The 13535-nt window shown below is 31.2% G+C and overlaps 1 protein-coding gene across 1 annotated transcript in view; it reads right to left on the bottom strand.

The window, feature by feature from the left end:
- Positions 1-8303, bottom strand: part of LOC120354367 — a 31185-nt gene extending 22882 nt beyond the window's left edge. Inside the window, exon 1 of the mRNA XM_039441415.1 lies at positions 8068-8303. The gene's annotated coding sequence lies outside the window, so the exon portion shown is untranslated. The remainder of the gene's footprint in view (positions 1-8067) is intronic.
- Between the last annotated feature and the right edge of the window lie 5232 nt (positions 8304-13535).

Genomic DNA, 13535 nt, shown 5'->3' with positions numbered 1-13535 from the left:
TGGCATTGGCATCAGCACAGGCATCGGCGTAGATTTTGGTGTTGGCATCAGCATTGGCGCGGGCATTGATTTTGGCGTAGTTATTGGTGTTGATATGGTGTTGACATTGGCGTAGTTATTGGTGTAGGCATCAGCATAGATTTGGCATTGGCATCAGCACAGGCATCGGCGTAGATTTTGGTGTTGGCATCAGCATTGGCGCGGGCATTGATTTTGGCGTAGTTATTGGTGTTGATATTGGTGTAGACATTGGCGTAGTTATTGGTGTAGGCCGCAGCGTAGATTTTGGCGTAGATATTGGCGTAGTTATGTCACACTAGTTCGAAAATCACCCAAATGTTCTTAACACTCTTCATGGCGTTCACTTGTTGCTGATTTCGAGATTCACATGATAACTATTTCAATGTAATGTCTGTGCTGTACCTGTTATCTTAAAATGCTTATAAACTAAAAAGAAAAACTTGATTAGGCTATCAATACAATCTAATACACATGAAAATTATTTTAAGTATTTATGAATTGAAATTTGTTAACATCTTATTATACAGTCAGCAATACATAAATTGTGAAATATGAACATATCAATGATAAATTTAAAAAAAAAATCATTCATTTTCATCTATTCACTGTTCAAATATCAAATTTTAATCCATTCTTCAAAATAGAAATATAATTTCATAACACCCTGTATCATTATCAAAATTGTAAAAAAACATACATCATCACAACAAAATTTAATTTCAATACATATTTCAATAATTTCAGACAATTGGTCTTCTATTCACAATCATTTCATAATATATCTGCATTTCATTATTATTTAATATAACATTTCATTTATAGCATGTTCATTTCACATTTATGATTTATCATTCAGGTTTCAAAATTATTTAGTTTTAATTTTGTTCAAAAATTGTATAAAAAACAAATTATTTAATATTGTTAATCATCGTTTGTTGGATACTATAGTTTATTTCGACTCTTCAATGTTCTAAACACAAACTACATTTCATGACAAAACTTTACTATCAATCATTAAACAAGAAACCATTCAAAACATCAATAATATTTTGCTTCAAAGGCAAACAATATTCATAATTAATCATCATTTTGCATCTATGGCAATCAACATTATTAATCATCATTTTGCATCTATGGCAATCAACATTATTATCATTATTTTGCATCTATGGCAATCAACATTAGTAATCATTATTTTGCATCTATGGCAATCAACATTAGTAATCAACACAAAAAATATTATCTCATTACTGCCTCTCTAAGTCATAACCTCTGTTATTCCTTCTTTAGGCAATAATGGGTTTCCATCTCAAAAAACAATCACATACCAGCAAAATTCTAATCAACAAACCCCACTAAAAATTCTACATACACTCCAGCATCCATTTCAAACGATAATCAATCATATCAAAATTTATAGAACAAACAGTTTTAAAAATTTTAAAAAAAATATCAATCACAAAAACTTATTTCAATTAATAATATAACAAAACGTTTTAAATTAAACCAATTATTTTTTTAAAATAATTTAAAATTTAAAGACTGTATAATAAGTACAAACATTTCAAGATTATAATACAAAGATGATCAAGATGAATACTGGGTAAATAAGTTCCCTAAAAAATACAAAAAGAGAAATAGAAAACTGGGTAAATAAATTCCCTAAAACAATACAAAGAAGAGAAAGATTAATTAGAGCCTATCCTACATGTCAGTACTGAACTTTCATGAGGAAGTATATTTAATAAAATATACTACTATGGAATTTTGTAAATTCCAAGTATGACTCTAATTTGTTATAATTGTGAGCTATCACTCCCACAAAAACAACTGGTGAAGGAAAAAATATGTTGACTATTGTGACTGGGTGGAAAGTTCCTAGATGTCTGTAAGGCAATGTGATAGCAGACTCTAGTATCGGACCACAAAAACAAAAGTATGCAAAAGGTTTTACAAACATTTGTTGTTGCAGTCATAAGGTTTTATATCGCAAACAAGTAGGTCAGATAATCGAGTCCAGCCGTATGTGGTTCACGCCCACACCTCTAAAAAAAATCACACTACTTGTCTACCAAAAATCCAAAGTATTGGACAGCAAAGAAAAAATAAAATGCAAAATGGGTTAAAAGCCCAGAAGAAAACTATAACCTAATTACATATGGCTTATGGCACGATATGCAATGAAAGATGAGAACATGGGACAAAATTGCTCTGAAAAACCTAATTACCTAATATGATACCTAAAAAAAAATAGACAAAAAAATATGTAATACATGATGAAAAAATATACCGCAAGCAAACAATTATTTACACAACAATGGATAGATTTTAGAAAAGTTAAGTTTTATCAACAAATTAAAGATTAGGAAAATAAGCTACTATTTCAACTTCTAATATTATTTCAGAAAAAATACAAATTTAAATGACTATGGACAAGATTGGTTAAGATATGTATCATAGAAGAAATTTACTGAATATTACACAAAGACAGGAAAGAATCGAAAATTGAAAAGATTAAGGGCCAAGAAAATAGGCTACAGGAAAGAAAAAAGATACAATTATGGACTCTTACCATACGTAGTATTTACGGTCATTGCTATTCTGAATCCCGGCATGACACAGGATTCCTAATCATTGTGTGTTGGGGAATACCTTTCATCATGTGACTCACAGTCATCATCTTGTAAATAAGCAACTTGAAACAACCTTTGAATACTAATACATCGATGGAAACTTTGCGTTTTGTTTTCTTCAATAGCATGATTTTATTCATGGGTTCATTTGTTTCAACAAAGCCGTTTTGCCTACAAAAGTTAGTCATGTTCACTTGAGAATGCATTACATACACCTTTTCAATTCTCAGTTGAAAGTTGAACTCATCAACTTGACTCAAAACAACATTCATTTTGTTTACATTGTTCCTAACCTCCACAGAAACCTGTCTCATGTAATCATTCATTTTATTACTGTTTTCCTAACTTTCGATGTAGTAATCTGATCCATAGAAACATTCGATTGTTTACTGTTTTCCTAACCTTCAATGTAGCAATAGTACTTTCTTGATAGTTGACTTTCAATGAAGACAACTCCCTACCTACTTCTTTACTCAATTCTACTGTCTCACTATGGTTGACTTTTCAACAACAGTAACTAGGCCTACATTTTCAGAAACTTGAATGAGTTGATCTTGTAACTTAACACTACTATCATCCTGCTTCAATTTGTTTTCATCTTCATCTTCATCTTTCAATGTTTCATGTGCACTTTTCAATAGAAGGTTTATACTAACCTGCTCTAGTCTTATATTAGTACATTCTTGCTTCATATCATCAAACCTAGCATTAAACTTAGCATTTTGCTCATCAAATCTAGCATTTAGTTCATCAAATCTAGCATTTTGCTCATCAAATCTAGCATTAACTTAGCATTTTGCTCATCAAATCTAGCATCTAGCTTATCAAACCTTTGTGTTAAGAATGCTATAAGATTCAGATCATTTTTAATGTTTGCCATTTTGTAATATGCACTGATTCATTAAAACTTGATCTCTCTTGAACTGACTTCCCACTCAGCAACAAACCATCATAACCTATCAAGATATCTATCTACTAATAATTTCTATAACCAGGGATTTCATGGTGTACCATTTGGGACATATTATTTTGTAATTCTGTCCCACCACAGGGGTAACATTTGCCGTGCTACCAATTTTTCCTTAAACGGTTGGAATAGCATTTAACATCTATCAAGCTAAGAATAGTTGTCGGCTCCAATAAAATAGATTCTTGATAAACTGTGAATGGATCTATTGCCTATGAATGAGAAATCCAGTTTTCAGAGCAAATTAACTTATAATCTTCAGATGAAATTACACAAAATACAGAAAGAGAAAATATCTTAAGACTAATTATTTCAGAGTTATTACGAACTAAAATACTTATCTAGTTTACAGTTGAAACACAGTGGCTATTGGCTTGAAAATACAAACCGCTATTTAATAATAAACTAGTACACAATAAACTTGTATAAAACTCAATTTAAAACATTAATAAACGAAAATGATTTAGAGCAAAACTCCACGACAACACTTGTAGCCAGCCATTTTTCAGAAGAAGCAAGGGCTGAACAGGAAAAGCAAAGTTGCAAGTCATGAAGCCAACGCCTCCAACATTACAGACACGTCACACAAAATCATAACTTATAAGTTTAGAATTCACATTCTACATCTGTTCTCAATAAAACTTTATTTTGAAAATGTTATTTTAAATTTTTATATATATCTCGATTTAAATAAACCATTTATCCAGTAATTTGTTAACCCTGCCTCGGTGACATCATGGAACAATGCAACAAACATTCACGATAATAAATTCTCCGTCAAAAAATTTGTCCGTCTATTGATAACTCTGACATTTACTATAAAGTTCCATAGATCTCGAATTGAAGATTCGATTCCAATGTGAGAAGAAAAATGTAATATTACAACAGAAATATTCAAATTTGGTACAGAGGTTTAGCTAGGGTCTAAAAATTTTGTGATGAGGTGACTTTAATATTTCATCAAAGTTACGCCCAAAATCAACGTTTTTCCAACGCTTTTCTGCGTTTTCTCAGTACTTTGACTTTCTGATGGAATGAAGCATGCTCAAATGAAAAATGCAGGCGAGCGAAGCGAGCCCGTTGATCTCATTTTTGGACGATGCAGTCGGGGGTCCAGGAGGTGGAGCCCCTTGGCTAGACGGATATGGCGAGCGAAGCGAGCCTTACGGCTAGTATTATATTTTTTTTTTGCATGGATGTTGTTTGTTTCCTGCGTATACCTTGGTAGTAGAGTAGTGAAGCCGAGATATTTCACTCGCTCGACATGTTATGCTTATTCATACATGAAAATTCCCATTGTCCCAGTGATGCATGTGAAAAAGATTCGCTCAATAATTAATATTTCTCTTTCTCATCCTATTCATATACTGCTTTTCTTCCGCCTTAGTTTAACTAGTGATTCATGTGAAAATTACTTTAGACAAAAGGCGAGAGAAACCATGTATGAAGCATGGGTATTACATGGATAGTAATCAGATTAATCAATTCGATTTTCGAGCTGGAGGCTTTACATTATAAAATACTAGCCGTCAGGCTCGCTTCGCTCGCCATATCCGTCTAGCCAGGGGGCTCCGCCCCCTGGACCCCCGACTGGATCGTCCAAGAATGAGATCAGCAGGCTCGCTTCGCTCGCCTGCATTTTTCATTTGAGCATTTTTATCATATGTTAGAGCAATCCAGTCGGGGGTCCAGACTAAACGTCTGGCTAACGGATATGGCGAGCGAAGCGAGCCTGACGGCTAGCAATATAATATTCCCAGGATTGAAGTAGCATTGCCCAATAAATTTTTCCGCGATAAATGCATTTAAATCTTCAACTTGGTGCCAACCTAATATAGTCAACTCAACTTAATGCCAACCTGACAAAATTATTAATTAGTTGCCACTTAACAACTGTTTCGAAGAGGTACTCTATCTAGATTATAGTTCTATAGTAACATATGATATGGAAATTTCAATTATAATTAAGAGATTGGGAGAAGAAGAATATACATGCTAAAAGACGAACTTTAAACCCTTAAAAACAACCCTTAGAGTTAAAATATTGCCAAAAGATTTCTTAGTGCGCCTCTAAAGGGCCAACTGAACATACCTACCAAATTTGAACGTTTTTGGTCCGGTGGATTTTTAGTTATGCGAGTGAGTGAGTGAGTGAGTGAGTGAGTGAGTCAGTCAGTCAGTCAGTCAGTGAGTGAGTGCCATTTCGCTTTTATATATATAGATAGCAGGTAACCCGTGCTTTGCACCGGGGAAACTTTTGTGTTGTAAAATGTGTAACGGGGAAAAGAATCTATATGTAAGGAAGCGGTGACACTTCCACTAAATGTAAAGAGGAAAAGAAAACTATATGTAATATGTTTTGGTGGTTATATAAAGATAAAACAAAAGGTGAACAATCTAATATATAATTTAATGAATCTTTTTAACCTATATTTACATTTAAACAATCAAGATTACTTTATTATAAGGAAACAATATTAAAATGAAATTTATGGGGAAACTACTCGCTGCTGCTAAAGATACAATATCTTTGTCGTTATGAAAAATATAAAAATAAAACTCAAAAAGGATAACACCTACCTTTTGAAGATGGCTTCCTCCTTTGGCATTCACTGGTTAAAACGCGACGTTAATTATTAGTTGAAAATCAAAATAACTGATCTAATGAAATGGATTCAGATCCCGTCTTATTCAATAATACAATTCTCTTTAAACTGCCCGAACTGCGACAGGAAAACGATTTTAAAAGGCATTCCAATACAACCCCTTGGAATTATGTAAATAAATACCGTATTGTTGCACACAATAATTGTGTATAACAAATAATAAATTATTTATACACATCAATTTACCCGTTGCACAATTCCTTATAATATACGTTCAACTATAGTAAATGCTTTCAATATTAGTTTTACTTTATTAACACCTATTTGAATATCAGAGTAATAGACTAATAAATAAAATTCCAGAAGACTTTATTAAGGATAAAATAACAAAAACCAAATTAAGATTAATAAAATCGTGGGTAAAACAAAACTATTATTTTAAAATTGAGAACTGAGTTGGATGAATCACCAATTTTGGCAATATTAATAATTTATTATTGTGTAAAAATTATAAAAACTCGACAATTATTATATTATTTTTCTGTGCATTTATATTTTGTTTATCAAGTACTTGGATTATTGATAAAATTCAACATCCATAGATTATTATCCATCAACAGAATTGTTTCATTTGTACTGCTGTTATTAGATTTAAAAATGAATTTCTTATTTTTAGAACTCGTGGCTGGAGCTCAAGCCTTCTTTTTCCAGTCACGCCAAAAACTATTGTATTTTAATGATTATTTTTATTTGTAGAAATATTTCTTGTATATGGCAAAATAAATGTTGTTGATCTTTTTAATTGACTAATTTTGCATTAAAATGATTCAGCTTGCAGAATACGTAACTTCTTTTGCTGAATGATGCCAACATAAGTAGTTCCTTGTAGCCTACAGGTTAATGATATGAGAGGTGATTAAACAACCACATGTTTCGCAGGATTCGAACCCGTGACCACGCAGGCAAAGCGATAGCAGACTCAATTTGAGTAGGTTGAAAACCGACTCGATCTCAATATTTTATACTGAATGAAATGTGAGTAAATTCAATAGATATAATGTAAACACTGGGATGTTGTCAAAAAATTTATTGTAAAATTCATTATGGTTAGATTTCATTTTGTAATATAAAGTGCCAAACAAAAGTTCTTTGAAATAGAATTTATCGTCTATTCCCGTTTATTTCAAGTTTTTATCATATTTTGTTTTGGACAACATCTCACTAGCAACAATATCTGATGTCAATAGATATAAGTGAAGAAATAAATGAATCATAAGCTACGGTAGTGCCATTTAAATTTGTAAAATACTATATCGCTTCGATTGACGACAGCTTTAAAAATTAAAACACCTAAAGTTTTGGACATTTTATTAATTTATCAAAATTTGGGAATGGAATAGATTTGGGCCAAGCCTGTTGTTCCTTCCTAATCATATTTATATGATTTGTGATTCTGTCCACGAATAAATAAATAAATAAATAAAAGAAATTAATCAAATGTAACAACGTCTTATTCTTTCAATAATGGAGAGTTACCACATCTCTTATCAAACAATCAAATTATCATTATGTACCTCAATTACCATAATATATGTACCTTAAAAAATAGGTAACTTGTTAATAATAGGAGGGTTTACATGGATCAATTTTTTTATTTGATTACATTTTAAGCTACTGTAACGTCGGATCTATCAGATAATGGATGCCGGTAAAATAAAATAACAAGAAACACGGAAGCCGGTTTATGCCAAAGAACTATACTACTTATTATTGATTTCTAGTTTCTCTTGATCTAATGGGAATTAATCTAATCTAACAATAGAATATAGGTTATACTTACGGTGATAGCAGATAGTTGACGGCGGTTATAGAAGGTGATGGCACAGTATAGCAATAAGCAATGTACAGACTGCAGTCTGCAGCGGTCGTGTTAGCGGTAAGATACCTAACCGTTAGGCACCTTCCCCTTCCTATTCCAAAAAATAACTGATTCTACTAGCCGATTCAACGCTATGTACCACGCGCATTTTCTTTTTTATTTCACCATCAGTCATTTCTCTTTCATTCACACGCATCATTCTTCTCTCTGATAGAAGAAGAACTTCTTATTCTCTCTGATACAAGAACTTCTCTCCGATAGTTTCCAACTGTCGATGTCAATTATCACATAATTATAAGATAAGAACGACTGGTTGATAGGCTACCATCCTACTAAATGGCAGTGTAACAGGATAATAAACGTTTTACTGGTGATATTTTTCAAAGTTTTTCGATTTGTATAGCCTACTATCAAGCTATATATTAGAGTAAAAAAGATTTCTCAGGAAAGAAATTTTCCGATAATTATTAATTTAAAGATATGCGCGTCCAAAGTTTAAATTTTTTTGAAAGATCATTTAAAATTCGGTAACAGATCAATTCATGAAATTTTGAAATTCTTCATGGTATTGTTGGTTGAATGAAACGAAAATTCCCTGAAAATATCAATCTTTGAGAAAGTTATTCAATTTACAAAAAATGTCTTTCAGTTGATTTACTTTTGGCCATTTTTTGTAAATGAAATAACTTCCTCAAAAATTTATGTTTACAGGAAATTTTTGTTTTATTCATTCAACAATACCATGAACAATTCATCCTCAAACTGAATAAAAATGATCAGTCCCAAAAATGTAAAGTTTAGAAGCTCATTTCTCAAAAAGTAATGATCGGAAAAAAGGCTTTCATGAGAAAACTTTTTTTATTTTGATAGTATACATATCGAACAACTTTGAAAAATATCACCAGTGAAAATTTTTTCCGGGCTTTTGCACATATTCAAAAGCCTCTTTGTGGTTCGGGAGATATCTAAACCAGTGTAGGTCCATTCATTTCACATAATCAATAGTCAAGCTTTATTCTATTGGATAAATTACTTTTTTTAATACCATCTATTATTAAATTTCAAGTATTATTATTATACACATTCACAATGATAGTATGAAAATTTTAATAATAAAACATGTGGAGCCAGCGAACATATAGTGACGAGGTCCATTTCAATAGTTTTATTCAGAATTTGATATTCTACAAAAGTTTTCTCTCATTTAAAACAATAGGTTTACCGTAAAAAAGTATCCTAGTTATTCATCTTAAACTGGAAAATCAAGTTTGTTGGCATATTTTTCCATTATCTCGACAATCTTTGAAGTTACATACTTCTAATTTTCATTCGAATTTCCAGCTACTTTTACATAAGAATTGATAATTTTTGCACCCTCATAAGACCACCAAAAGATTCATAATTTCAATTATCACACAAGATTAATAAATTAATATTATTGAGGAATACTGTTTTGTTTTAGTGATTTTTATTCTCAATCGATCATTTTAACTGCATAAAAATGATATTGTCTTGAAATGGATCAGTTTTAATAAAACTAACAAAAACAAATAATTTTTTAGCATAGGAAAATTCAAAGCTGAAATAATTTCCATTAACAGATGATCATAACTATTTTTCATTTGCATCATGTAGTTTCATAATATTATGATTATCTCATAATCACATTTTGCACTGTGATGATTGCCCAAGATTATTATTATACCTTACCTTGAATCAGTTTTCGTCTCAAAAAGCTTTGTATAAGCTGTTGTCCATTCATGAAAATATATTATTTCTTGACTGAGAAAATCTCGCATAACAAAATGCCACTGATAATAATTTATCAGCTGTTTTATTGAAATTTCTGGTTGGAATCAATTTACACTTTTCTTTGATTTTTTCCCCTCTTGTGACTATTTAGTGATTGAGTCTATCTATAGCATGGATAAAAGGTATATCTAGAGCATATATAGCTAAAAAGTTATGTTTCAAAGGTAAAATGGTTGGTTAGGTTTTTGATTTTAAATGGCAATACGTTGTTATTATTCAAAATGTTTTGATAATTTTAGATGATAAGCACAAAGACCAAGCAGCTGCTCAGTCAGATGGAAAGGAATGTCACCCAATGAATTCTCTCATTTCATAAGCTAATCAGCAAATTTCTAATTTTCAATTTCCATCCAGAAGTTTTATAATAGGTACTCACCTAAAAATCTGAATTTTATTTCATTCCAGGAAGTGTAATTAAAGATCAGGTGCATATTGCCATAGAGAAACAATAGCATAAGTAGATATCCCATGGTATAGGGCGTTTATGTCGCAACTTTTACTGTTATCCCAAGCCGATAGTTAACGTAGTTCTTTCCTATGCAGCTGTGTGACGCTGGTAGTCTCTCAAATTGTGCCGTTCATACACTATCACCCCAACAAAACAGTAAAAATTGACAATAATCGACAGTAATCGGCTTGAGATAACAGTAAAAGTTGCGACATAAATTCCCTATACCATGGGATATCTACTTACGCTATTGTTTCTCTATGATCTTGCATAAGAAAATACAAGCTAATAATACCAAATTAGGTAATAAAAACAATATAAAAACTTGTAGTACCCTTTATTATTAAAAACTTGAAAATATTCAAGTATTACAAGTTGTTATATTGTTTTTATTAATTTGTACAAAGGTAGCCCATATAAGTGAAGTGTTTTCTAATAATACCAGTATATTAACTAGTAAAATTATTTCTGTTGCATGAATATTTTACTAACATGCTAGTCCGTGAACTAATAATATCAGTTTGTTTTACAAAGAACTGTTGAATCAACCCATATTATTAATACACATACGGTTGCCAAAAAGTATAAAATAGTGATATGACTTTTCCTTATTACCGTTCACGATCAGGTGACTAATATTTTTTGTGAAATAAAATAACTAATAATAAGTAGAAGTTAAATCTGTTTCTTGATGAAACACACAGTGCCGGTTGTACAGAAGCCGGTTAAATTTTAATCGTGATTAATTCCACGAGAACTAATCAGATCAAAAAGGCCTTCTCTGATTGGTTCTCGTGAAATTAATCATAGTTGAAATTTAACCAGCTTTTCTGGAACCGGGCCAAAATATTAAAACTTGTATTTTGGTATTTTTCCACACTCAACGCATGCAATAGGTCCCAGATGTGAAATTAATAAGTTTTCATAAAGTATTGAAGATCATTAAATTTACGGGCTGTGAACATTAATTAGGTACCTCAATATTCAATAATATCATGTTGATGATTAATATTCTGTGTAGCACTGATGATGATATAGTTGTACACATCCATATTATTTTAATGAAATTAGCTACTTGAAATTTCCACAAATAAACAAGAAACTAGATTCTACTTATTCCCATGAAAACATGGTTGCGACAATTTCAAGTGATTTTATTCATCATGTCAATAAAATTGTGCTGCATAAAACTTGTGATTTGGATGGAGTTAAGGTAACAGACAAGTAGAATCAATAATATCATTGAATATAAACTTTATATTTTCTTGGTATTTTAAACAATGTTGAATGTCATTACAACATACAGGACAGTGACATGACATTTGATTTGTCAATATTAACATTCAACTAGAAATAAATCGAAAAATACTATAATAGCTTATAGTCAATAGGTAACTTTATACCATATTTCAAACATATTTACAATCGACTCTCAATATTATAATGCACACTTAATTTATTTTTTTTTATCTATAGATAGAATTTATAAAATTTAACTTGTAAAGACGTAATCAATCAGTCTATTTGATAGGGAGTGCAAACATAAGCATCTTGAAGAAATACTTGATAATTACAGTCGACTCCCTCTATACAGTGTTCTGAAAAAGGTGCCCATAAGTCATAGCGTGATTCCTCACATCAAAAGAACAAAAATAAATTCTAATTAACATTACAACATACAGGACAGTGACATGACATTTGATTTGTCAATATTAACATTCAACTAGAAATAAATCGAAAAATACTATAATAGCTTATAGTCAATAGGTAACTTTATACCATATTTCAAACATATTTACAATCGACTCTCAATATTATAATGCACACTTGATTTAAATTTTTTTTAAATTGTAATCTATAGATAGAACTTATAAAAGTTAACTTGTAAAGACGTAATCAATCAGTCTCCTAAGCATAAACATTCAAAATGGCCAACCAATCTCATTTGCTGATGATACCACGCTAATCTTTTCAGGTAAAAAGTGGGAGGAAACTAGAGCTGCAGCTGAGAGAGGAATCGCGGATGTCAAAGCTTGGCTTGACTACCATACCTTAACATTGAATCATAAAAAGTCTTCTTTCATGACATTTACTCCCACTACCTACATCAATCCAGGAGGCTGAGGGGCGCAGTGTACCTGTTTACAAAAGAAAAATAGTCCAATGGCTATTCAACATTGGTAGGGATGCTTCGGAGGCCCTTGTCAATTCACCCTACACCTAGGTTTTGTCTTGGATATTTGTCTACAGATATTTTTCATATTGTTATAAGCCATTAGTTTTTCCGTGTTTCGTTATTTTTTCTTTTTCTCTCTCTCTTAGGGAATTAGGGAGTTAGGGAGTTAGGGTTGTGTGGCAGAGAGGACCAGGAGTCCTAATTCCGCCCTAATAAAGGCATATAATCAATCAATCTTTCTTGCTTGTGTTTAGTTTCTTGTTTTTGATGCAGCGCTCTATTAACTCTTTCGACCTTATAGCACCAACCCATATCAGTAATAGATTTAACCTATTTTATTTTCTACATTTGAAGTTATTGTTTAATTGAAGTTCATTTTTTTTTAGAAAAAAAGTAAAATTTAAAAGTTTTTCAAGAAATGATTTCGATTATCCTGTATTTATTAAGGCTTTTCTAGATAGGAATTCTTTCCCCACACACGGATTTATAGTCTAAGTGGGGAAATATATTTCCTGGAATTGTTTTGCATAACTATTATTGTTATTATTATTATTATTATCATTATTATTAGTCTATTTGATAGGGAGTGCAAACATAAGCATCTTGAAGAAATACTTGATAATTACAGTGGACTCCCTCTATACAGTGTTCTGAAAAAGGTGCCCATAAGTTTTTAAACAATGTTGAATGTCATTACAACATACAGGACAGTGACATGGCATTTGATTTGTCAATATTAACATTCAACAAGAAATAAATCGAAAAATACTATAATAGCTTATAGTCAATAGGTAACTTTATACCATATTTCAAACATATTTACAATCGACTCACAATATTATTTATTTATTTCATAAAAACATAGAAAGGCTCACAGACAAACTCCAGTACGAGCCCTTATGACACATTTGATAGTGTAACGTTACAATTAAAAAAGAAAATAAGAGAAAAGAAAATAATATCGCAATTCATTAAATATTCACAATTCAGTAG

The sequence above is a fragment of the Nilaparvata lugens genome, chromosome X (assembly GCF_014356525.2).
Source record: "Nilaparvata lugens isolate BPH chromosome X, ASM1435652v1, whole genome shotgun sequence".
NCBI lineage: Eukaryota > Metazoa > Arthropoda > Insecta > Hemiptera > Delphacidae > Nilaparvata > Nilaparvata lugens.
This window is presented reverse-complemented; position numbering and strand designations above follow the sequence as displayed.